This window comes from Adiantum capillus-veneris, chromosome 14, assembly GCF_014529385.1.
Source record: "Adiantum capillus-veneris isolate H3 chromosome 14, ASM1452938v2, whole genome shotgun sequence".
Classification (NCBI taxonomy): domain Eukaryota; kingdom Viridiplantae; phylum Streptophyta; class Polypodiopsida; order Polypodiales; family Pteridaceae; genus Adiantum; species Adiantum capillus-veneris.
The window spans coordinates 136,411,479-136,422,953 of record NC_140944.1 but is presented as its reverse complement, the minus strand read 5'-3'; the positions used below and the strand labels follow the sequence as shown (position 1 = coordinate 136,422,953).

The window sequence follows — 11,475 nt, the reverse complement described above, 5'->3', positions numbered from 1 at the left end:
CCTATCACCTGGCCCATGTAAACCCAATCCTGTGGCTCCAAAACAAATTGAAAATCGTGGAAAGGAAAAAATCACGGAATGCGACACACCTGCTCCAGAGCTAGTTTGGGTACCAAAGAAAGAACGATTTGTTCCACCTAGCTCAGGAACAGGAAAAGCAAATGAAGCTTCTTGCTCTTCATGTAGTTCCTATACGGAAATAGAAGCTTCGACACAACCTCCACCTACCATTGTACATATCCATACAAGCAAGAAAGAGTTTGCACCTCCCATTGTAGATTCACCACCTCCAACAATGTTGCAAATAAAATCATGGGAGAGTACCTTACCACCCTTGCAACTAGATGAAACACATAGGGTGATCGAAAACTATTGGTTAAAGCCTTTACCCATAACAACTTGGAACAATTGGTTTCAAAAGGTGACGACATCATTCCCAGAGGTATGATCTACCCAAGGAAGGGGGGAGTGTTTGCTGACATCCGTCATTCACTTGCTTCCCTCTCAACCTTCCTCCCTGACCTCTCAATCTCCAATCTTAGGGAATGTATATATAAAGCCTTATACTCACAAAAACAAGATAAAAAAGTAAAAGAGCAAGAGCCATAACACAAAATAATAAAAACAAATTATGCACAAGAACACGACCCTTGTAATATTTGCACTCTAAACATCATCTATTTGCGTGTATAGATATGGCTAGTACGCTAGAGTCATCCACTCCTGCCTTGGGTGAGAGGTACCCTCGTTACTTTTCACAAATGTGTCACATGGTCTTTCCAGTGCTTGCATGTGAATGGGATTTGATAGGTACGCTAGCATGTGAGAGGAATTTTGAGGAGTTAGAATGGCTGATACGTCTCTTGACCACGTCTGATCCATACTTAGTAGAGAGCGTTTCTCCCATTGCACAAGCCTACCCTTTTGACCAAGATGACTATAGGCGTCTAGTGACCTTCTTAGTAAACATGGGCACCTATGATGAAGAAGAAAATTTACATGACTACACGGATGGCACATATGGTCTCATGGATGATGACTTTGTTTATCTCGACGACGAGGATAGGGGTTTATCCTTAGGGTTTCCCCCCAACCTCTACAATATCCTATTCCCTTGACTCTTTAGGGGGAGTGCAAATAATTAGGTTAGGGTTCCTTATGTTTTTTGTTGTGTTCAATAAGTGTTGGTACCTTTTCCCACTAATGTGCCTCCTGGAGGTATTCCTTTTGTTTCCTAGTGTGTACAGGAGCGTGTTGCTATTGATAGGATTTGGACCTTCATGGAACCTTTCTCTCGTTCACACTTCAAATCAAGCGCGGCCATCAACACAAACAGGTGTTTTATGTCCATTAGCATTGCCCTTATCTTTTTGCATCCATGTTTGTCTGCTTTGATTGTGATTGGTAGCATAATATTCAGCGCATTTGCTTAGTATCAAACATTTAATTCAATGTAATGTTTTGTCATAATCACTTGTCTAGGTTTAAAAATCAAGCAGTCCGACTAAGCTAGTTTGACCAAGCTAGGTATTAGAAATCTTCTCTTAATACCATGGGGAATGCCTCCCTAATAAGCAATGGTTACTTAGGTTCTTAATCCGATTTAGGCAGCATTGTGTGAAATGTACTAGGGTTTTCTAGTGGGCTTAACCCTATTGACCTTTAGCTTAAGTATTATAAAGGGAGTTTACTAATGTGATGAGCCTGGGGAGGGTAACAGTGTTATATGACCCCCCAAAGTTACAAAATTAAAATGCTGAAAATGAACAAACAAAAAATCAAAGTGCCACAATGTAAAATTTTAAGCTGGAAGAGAAATCCCTGCTTAAATTGGTACTTCACTCACATGTATCGCCTATGGTACTAGAGCCCTAGAGGTTCCCAGTGTGGGCGCTTTTCCTTGAAAAGCAAAAAACCCAAGGCATACAAAATACGCACACACATCAAAATTGAATCAATGTGAAAAGACTTTGGGGGGTCAAAGAAAAGGTAATCAGTTAGGCGATGATTTCATGAGAAATTCCTTTTATCGTAGCTTAACTACAAGGTCTTCTAGGTATAGCCTCTAGTCAGCCCTCGAACATCAAATACTTGGCTCTCGCGATTAAACAACTTAATTGACCAGAGAAAATTGAGAATTTACCCATGGTATTAATAGTCGAGCTCTAGTGCCTTTTGACCGTTAAATGAGCGACCCCGGACTTGTTTAATTTTTTACCTTTACATCTGTTTCTGCATTTGATTATATTGCAATTTAATGTTTATTGCTGACAAATTGTCTAAAATTCTGTTACCAATCAATTTGTCTGTCTAAAATTGCATATGAATTTTAATTGTATATGAGAATGCAATTACTGTGGTAATGTTGTTTGATTTTGCAGTGATTGAAGAAGGCTACGCACATCAATGTCGACTGCTCTTCCATCTCGACGAACGAGCTTCAATTGGATAGCTTCCGAGGACGGAATCTACATCAGGAAGGGGGGCATGTTAACCCTCATGGCACACGGACACCCTATGATCTATAAACGTTGTATTATTTAGAGTCAGGTACCAGGCTTGTCGGACCAATAGGAACAGGGTAAGGGTGATCGCCGATGACAGGCACACTCTAACTTGAATATTCAAGGAGTTAGTTGGCTAAGTATGGGCGCCCAAGTGTGAATGGGGTGAGCTCATATAAAAGCCACTGAACCTAATTTTTACTGATTCTCTCATTGTGCAATAGAAGCCGCTCTTGCTCCATCTCCACCTTCTCCTTCACCATCTCCTTGTGTGTGTGTACGTGAGAGAGAGAGAGAGAGAGAGAGAGAGAGAGAGAGAGTGAGAGTGTGTGTGTGATCGAGCGTTGCGGCGGCACGACGGCGGAGAGGCGGTTGAGCGCGGCGTAGCGGCGTCTCCCTCTTCTTCGCGGCACGGGAATCCTTCATTCGCAACTACGCAGGAAGGTGAGTGACACACCATTCTTCCTTGTGAGCTTGTCTGTTGTATGACTGTGTGCTAGGAGCCTTTGTGGCTCACACACGGCGCGTAGCAAGTCCCTAGCCGTGACAATCAATATGTGTTATTATATGATAGGCCTCCTGCTTCCATGTACTCGCACCTAGTTCAATGCCTTAATTTCCCCTTGTATCCTGAGAGAAATGAGCCTAATGTCTACATTTTGAGTGATACCATGTATGAGCACATCTACAATAGTATGCCCTCTGATAGCAAGCCAATTTAAAACACATTGACCTCATAGAGTATAATTGGGTACCGCTTTCTTGTATCTGTTCCTCATAAAAACTTATCTTCCTTATCGAAAAGTTGAAGCGTTTCTGACACTTTTTTATTCTTTTGAGTACATGTAGCTTACAACTTGTCATCCGCTTGCAAGTGCTTTAAACTACCTTCAACCAGATTTTACAAAAATATCAAGCCATTAAGCCACCCAAAAGTTGTCAAGACACCCTTATATAAGTAGTTTTGATATCATTGACCACCTAGGAGTGCTAACTAAACCACTAGAAGTGGATCAGAACCTTTTCCAAACCACTTTCAAATCACTTGCAGTGGAGGAGAAGACCTAGCAAGTGATCTAGAAGGCCTTTGCAAGTGCTTTAGAACCACTTGTTTGAATACGTAGTATCGATCTCATAAACCACCTGCAAGTGCTATCTGAACCACTATCAAGTGCTATCTTAACCACTAGCAATTGGTTTTGAACCACTAGCAAGTGATATCTAAACCACTGGCAAGTGCCATCTAAACCACTGGCAAGTGGTTCAGAACCACTGAGTGGCAAGTGGTTCAAAACCACCTGCAAGTGCTAGTTAAACCACTAGCAAGTGGTTCTGAACCACAAGCAAGTGCTATCTTAACCACTGCAAGTGGTTTTGAACCACTGGCAAGTGGTTCAAAACTACTGGCAAGAGATATCTCAACCATTAGCAAAAGGTTCAGAACCACTCCAAGTGGTTCAGAACCACTTTCAAAGTGCTTGCAAGTGGAATAGAAAACCTAGCAAGTGGTCCAGAGGGCCTTTGCAAGTGGTTCAGAACCTCTTTCAAGTGGTTCTTTACCACTTTCTTGTGGCTACTAGTTTACATAATGCAAATGGTTGTCAATCACTTCCATGCGGTCCACAATTCACAAGTGGTATAGCTTGCACTTCTGCCCACTAACCGCACATATTTATCTTCTACAAAAGCCCTAAGAAAAACTGCTCAAACAATTTCAAATCAACTTATAATGAGATATCTTGCAAGGCACACAACAAAATGGTTGCTTGAATAGCAAATCATGTTTCTACATTAGAAATTGGTATTGAATTCCGCAATACAATGTAGATTTTTTCCCATCTTACAAAACAAAAGAAGTCCTCATCATGAGTTACACTATCAAACTCATCATGGGTATTTACATAAATGATCACACATTAGGAAAATTTTGAACTCATTTTTGGGCCTTTTAAGAGTGCCACATCATCAAAGTTGTACAAAAGAAAACAACCCGGTAGACCCCTCTAAATATTGCTTAGAACCCCATGATATGACCTATCATTGGAAAGTTCTTGAAAAATGGATTCTAAAGAGCCAAGGTCCGAAAAGTTTGGATGACTTCTATGAAAGTTATGCCATTTTTTTTCAATCAGCCAGGTTTTGTTACCGTTACGGTAATCTAAAATCACCTTTTTCTAGATCTACATGAAGGCAATGTCCGATACATGCATGCTATATATCAATAGATAGCATTTGAAGAGTAGATTCTAAATATCCAACCTCCGACAAGTTTGGATCTTATTTGCAAAAAATTTACCGATCCCCACTTTTTGAAAGCTATGCCACATCAACAATTCTTACAAGGCCCATTTTTTAGTCCAAACTTTTCCTAATGAGGTACACAACTCTTAAAATTTGTGTTGAGACCGGAGATCAGAAGGCAACCTTTTACAACGTTTTTGTGGAGGTGGTGGAGGCAGCACTTTGCCTTTGCCACTTGATAATTTTTCCCTCACAGATTCAGCTTTTTGAAGAGTCTGCCACCCTCTTCTTCTAGCATCCAGTTTACAAGCAGTGATTAGATCCGATCGATTATCTATTTTCTTCCACTCATAGACAAATGCCAAAACTTCATGATGCATAAACCTCTCCCATTGGTCTTCCGTCTGGTCCTCTAGAGAAGGCAAGATAGCATAGGAGTCGTCGTCATTCAAGCAGCACCTGGGATATTTATCATCTAGCAGGAGGGTGTTATCTTTGTTGGATTTGTTAAGTATGGAGCCTGATTTACCCCTTGTAATTTTTTGTGGTAAAAATGCACATTTGTAAGGCCCCCATTATGAGGAGAAGCCATCGTGCGTGAAGGAAAATCACTCGCCGGAAACCAAAATTATCACGGCCAAAAATTAGGGGCAACTTTAGGGGCCTCGAGGGCTTTCGCCCCGGAGACTTTTTTTTTCCTTTGCTGGAATATTCCTTTTCGCAGGAATATTATGGTCGGACGGCGGCCGAAAAGTGGTCGGAAAATGACCGATCGATTGGTCGGTGGCCGGTGGCCGAATTTAAAAGCGGATTTGTCTACACAAGGGCGGCCACACATGGGCGGATTGGAGGGTTTGGTTTGGACTTATTCACACAAGGGCGGCTACGCATGGCTGCCTCTCATGAGAGAGGGCAACCCTTTTGGCCTATAAAAGGAGGCCATTTCTACACACATTTCATAATGTGAAGTTGCAACAAGGTGGGTGTGAGGTGGTGAGAGTGAAGCAAGGAGGGAGCTCTATTAAGGGTATAATCCCTTTGTAAACTACTTCTTGTTTTGAAGTACTAAAGCCATTGAGTGGCTGCTTTCCCGTGGACGTAGCCCACATTGAGTGAACCACGTATATTGTGTGTACTTTCTCTCTCTCTACTCTCTAATCTCGTGTATGTAAATCTATCTCTCTCCATTAATTAATCTACTCAATTATCCATTTAGCTACGTCATATTTCCTAACAGGATTGTGGAAACTCATTCCAAAAATTGCCCAAGACTAGAAAGAGCATATGCTCCCCTTGCTCGTCAAGCCATGAGCTTCTACTGCATGCCTTCTTTGCAATCCACCCATTCAAGCACCTGGGGGCCTGAGGCAAGCACAATTCTAACCTCTTTTCCAGGTCTTGGTAAGGGCTTGTGTTCTAGATGTACACTTCAACAATCTGGCTAGCCCCAAGAACAAACCACTCTGCAAAATGGTGCACATCGTGGTTCAGATTGTTGTCCTGCTTCACCTTTTGAAAGTGCAGAATGTCCATGTTAGGCGGGCTTGGTCCCTCTCTCTTGTCGTGAGTGACAATAAGCAAATCATTAATATTAATGATCAAGGGAGGCCTATTATCCTCCGAAAAGTGAGAGACACGAAACTGAGTTACTAGGGGTGTCTCCCAATCAAAGTCCCCCAGGTCTTTTTGAGCACAATGCCGGTGCCCAACATTTCCAATCACTTGTATTTTTACTATAACACCCAAAAAACCACACTCAGTAAATTTTAAAATATGTAAATAGCACAAAAAGCACATGGAACTTATAGTTCCCGATGTGCGCAAGTTTTTTAAGGGGGGGGGGGGGGGGGGTCTTGATTAGTACTTTTCTTTGGATCTGGATGATGCACTCCTTCCTCTTGCTGTCGCTTGCACTTCTTCCTCAGGGTATCTGCAATTACTAGTAATGTCTCCACATTCTCTACGTCCTCCACTTAATCCTATGGGATCACAATAAGGTTTAGGGGAAAAAGTCCAAAATCTGCTCAAACAAAAATGAAACACTACATATATGCACTTCATTACCTTCCTGGTTGTCGGTTGAGAGCTTGCCGGAGTCATGTCCAATGGTTTCCTTGCCATGTTTCTCAACCACTAAGGGTTTAGACTCGGGGTCCTCCACTCTATCCCCACTTTTTACAACAGCCTTGCCATGTAGAAAACCCTCAGATAGCTCTATGTTGTTCTCATCAAGTTCAAACAGTTCTGTATTGTTCTTGTCAATATCAGGTAAACGAGAACTTTTATCAGCATTGGTTTCTGTGAAGAAAAAAATCATGTTAAGGGACTTATCTCATGACAAGTGGATTTAAGCTGAGTATAGTGAACCCACCCTCTGGCTCTGTGTACTCAATTATGAGTGTCGAGCACTTGGAAATTTTTGGAATCTTTACTGTGCACAATGGGTGAGTGCACTCTGCCATAGTGCCGCATAGAACTGCAAAGAAAATTGGGTAATATTTGTGTTGACATTCCAGCGAGAAGAACCCTGCCATGTGGTTAGCTGAGAGAGGTTTCCCACATGCAACACAGTCACCCCCAATACACACAAAGGGTTTCAAAATAGTGGCTTTAATCGGCGGTGAAGGGACAATGATGCCTCTACCCTTTTCCTAGATATATTGGATGGCTCTATCCATAAATGCTCTTCGAAACGTCAAGGCTTCTAATTCAAATTCCAAAGTCATATTCCTTTGCTGCCAACCATAGCATAAACAACAACGGAGAGTAAGATCATTTCATGCTTGAATGGACTTAAGTGCACAAGCTTGAATGCTTCTTTTCAACTTCTTCTAAAGAATTCAAAGCAAATTAAAAAATGCTTGACAAATCTTATCAAAATGCTTTCTAGTCATTTCTTAGCGCTTTCTAACAACTTGTTTAGCACTTTTTAACCACCTATTAAGCACCATTGAGCACTTCATAGCACTTTCTAACCACGTGGTCACCACTTTCTAAGCACGTAGCTACCACTTTCAAAGCACCTGGTTACCACTTTCTTGGCACCAAAAAGCATTTCAAATCACGTTTTGACCACCTATTTATCAACAATAAGCACTTTCTTTAGAGCACTTTCAAAGCACCTGGTTACCACTTTCTTGGCTCCAAAAAGCATTTCAAATCACTTTCTAACAACCTATTGATCAACAATAAGCACTTCAAAGCACTTTCTTACCACCTAGACAACACTTTTACTCCTTGTGAGCAATTAAAGTGCTTCAAATCGCAGATTGGTCACCACATAGTGCTCCTTGTGAGGAGTTTAAGTGCTTCAAAGTTTTGATTCCTTCCTTGAAAGCACTTTGAAGTACTTTCTTAGCACCAGTCAACATTGTGGAGCACTTTAAAGCAGTCTATTCACTCAATCATTACCACTTGGTTAAAACTTCATAACCACCTAGAAAGCAGTATTATAGAGCTATATCAAAGCACTTCAAAGTACTTTAAAGGACCCTTTTAGCACTTTGAAGCACTTGGAAACACTTTCTTACCACCTATCAAGAATTTTCAAGCATATTGTAGGCACCATTGAGCACTTCAAAGCACTTTTAGGTGTTTTTAAGGCATAAATTAGCACTTTCTAGGCACTTGTGAACACTATGAAGCTTTTTCTAACCACTTGGTCAACACTTCCTACTCCAAGTAAGCAATTTAGACCTATCTCAAAGCACTTCATAACATGAAGCACTTCTAGATTTAAGTCCAACCACTTGGTCAGCACATTCTCCTTATCTATTGAGCAATTTGAATTTATCACAAAGCACTTCTAGGCACTTTTAGCAGCAAGCTGACCTGCAAGGAGTCCAAATCTTCTTTAGCTGCCCTGAATCATTAGTGACACCTGCCTTGGACAGCATCTTGGTGATAGCTGTGACCTCTACCTCTTTGTGGTCTACCTCCCATGGATCTAAATCAAGTGAGGTATTGAGCACCTCCAACTCCTTGTTTAGTTGGTCCAATTCCCTATAGAAGTCACTGTAAGCAAAAAAAAATGCCCTTCATTTCTAAGCCACAGGTCCCTCTTTTCTTGCAGCTGCACTTTCACCTCGCCCAGTAGCCTTTTTTGCTCATTCTTCTGGCCCACCATTGGATAGGGTTGCTTGATATACCTTCTAGTACAAAAGTCGGCACTCATCAATGAACTCATCCCTCACATGGTTGAGAAATAGCTTTGTGATTTTCTTGTGCAGGCACTTGAAGACACTTAGCCACTCCTCATCGAAGATATCTTTATCTATGAGCTCTTTAGGTAGCTTCTCCTCTAGGCTAAGCCCATACTCCTCATGCAATTCCTCAGCCAAGAAGCAAAATCTTGATAGCCACGGGTACTCCAATGTTGCAAGCACCAAAAAATAGAGCTTGTTGAAAGCCCAGCTTTGCAAACACGGAAGCAATGGAGAAAAAAATGCAAAACATACACATGTTTACGTTTCAATGACTTTGTTGACACATTTGAGATGGATGCAACACATTCCACAGTGCCAGTCACATCCTTTACCTCCACTTTTGATGGACAGCTTTGCGTTATGAGCTCATTGGTTGGAGGGGTTTGATCTTGAAGTTTAGGTTCAAACATTTTGCCCTTCTCGATCTTGTGCCTTGGTAAACCTCGTGCAGGTAACTTTATCTTGTAGCCTACAGCTTGACTATTCAGTAAAGAGGATGAGCTTATGAGCAAGTCGAGAAATACTAATGCCTACAGCTTCAAGTGCTATAGTATGATGTATGCAAAGCTTGACTTTGGTAAAGCAGACCGGCAAAACAAGACATGCAGACATGTAAGCCTCAGCAGTTCAAAACTGTTTATGAGCACGGCTGGTGACCTCTGTTTGCAAAAAGGATGCATGTCTTATGAGCACGAGGAGAAAGACTAATGCATGCATACCTGTAGCTCCAAGTGCTACATTATTCATGATGCATGCAAAGCTTCACTTCAAAAGCAGCATAAAAATGGCACATGCAGACATGGAAACCTCAGCAGTTCAAAAGTAGGGTTAACCTTCTCAGTCCAGCAGAGTAGAGGCAAGAGTGAATGAGATTTCTACAAACCTCAGCAGTTCAAAACAGCAGTAGGGTTTACCTTCTCAGTCCGGCAGAACAGAGGCGAGAGTGAATGAGACGAGCGTTTGTTTCGAAGCTCAAGGAGATCACCTAGCACGCGGGAAGAATCTATCAAAAGTTGACGTCGACGTCGTCCTATGACAAGTCACGTCACGCATACCTTGAAATGATGACTGAGATGCCCCTCCCTACAATCAATGGGCGCTTCCAACTACTAAGGCCATTAACATTTTAAAATTCCCCTTGTCTTTTTTGAATTTATCACAAATTTTTTTCCAAAGTAATCTCTTAGTGGTACCCCAAAAAGTGAAATAGTGGTACCACCAATACATGCTTAGACCCAGTTTCTATCTCCTCACACAAGCACAAAATTACAAGTCTTAACTGTGAAGCTTTAGGGAGAATGAGAGAGAGAAAAATATTCCTTTGCTTGAAGATCAAAGCTGGTAGCTTTTGATGCCTTAGATCCTCTTTGAAGCTTTGATTTTATGGAGGATCTTTTGATTGTTGAAATCTAGAGAATTAATCTCTATTTTTTATTTAGCTTGAGTGCTCCCCTTGATATCTTCAAGAAAGCTATGTGAAATGTCTTTCTCTTGTAGCATTTCTTTTAAGATTGCAAGAATGAACCACAATTGCTATGCTTGGCCGAGGATTCGGTGAACAGGTTGTGAGAAGCCTCCGTTGGGTAGGTAGTGGTTTCCCTTGGAAGCACATCAGATTTCCCCCTTGGAGAGAGGTACTAATGGAGTGTAGCAATAGGGTGCAACATGGGAAGCACCATTAAAGGGAATTTCAGGTACTTTGAACAAAGCACGAGATTGACTATTATCGGAGCCAAAAAAGGTTCGTTTGAACAGAAAAGAGAAGTGCATGGGCACCCATGTGAAACGCCCGAGTGGACCCTCCCTCCTTCAAAAAGACATTAGCTGGGAATTTTGAGGTTCACCCAAGTTTCCCAATTTAGGATAGCCCAAGTTGAGTATGAGACCTTGAGCCCCCCCCCCCCCCCCCCCCCCCCCCCCCCCCCCCCCCCCCCCCCCCCCCCCCCCAAGAGTTCACCCCTTACTCCATCAAGCCCTCGTGGAACAAGATCAAGCACAGATCAATCAATTGACAATAGCCAAAGCCTGGCCAACTCATACACCAAGCAAGTCAAAATACAACATACATTTATGCATAAGTTGTCCAAGAGAATTGTCAACAAATATGGCAATCAATGTAATGAGACAAGTGAGCAACATTGCTCAAATGATGCCAAAAACCCGCTCTAATTCAAGATCACTATATGGTAACCAATGTATCTATCATCAACAATCTCCCCTCGAAGAGATTATTGCATACATGTCAAGTGACATAATCTTGTTAGAAAACACTCTCACAATGTGATGCCAGAACACTATGGAAAAGCAACCACTCAGTGCCAAAATGCAATCAATTTGCGATTGCAAACCATGCACATGAACACACAAAATTCTAAAAAACTTTGGTAAAGTTTTGACAGTATTCTGGCTATCTGACCATAATAACCACACATGCCATAAACATGCTAAAAACCATGAGCAAACCAACACAAAATCCACACTCAAGCATATATGAGCTGCCCCAAAGTCTCAATCTCTCAACCTGG

The 11,475-nt window shown here is 41.7% G+C and overlaps 1 pseudogene; it reads right to left on the bottom strand.

Annotated features, from left to right (window-relative positions):
• Positions 1-6,161: 6,161 nt before the first annotated feature.
• On the bottom strand, positions 6,162-7,062 carry LOC147443201 (uncharacterized; annotated as a pseudogene).
• Positions 7,063-11,475: the final 4,413 nt, after the last annotated feature.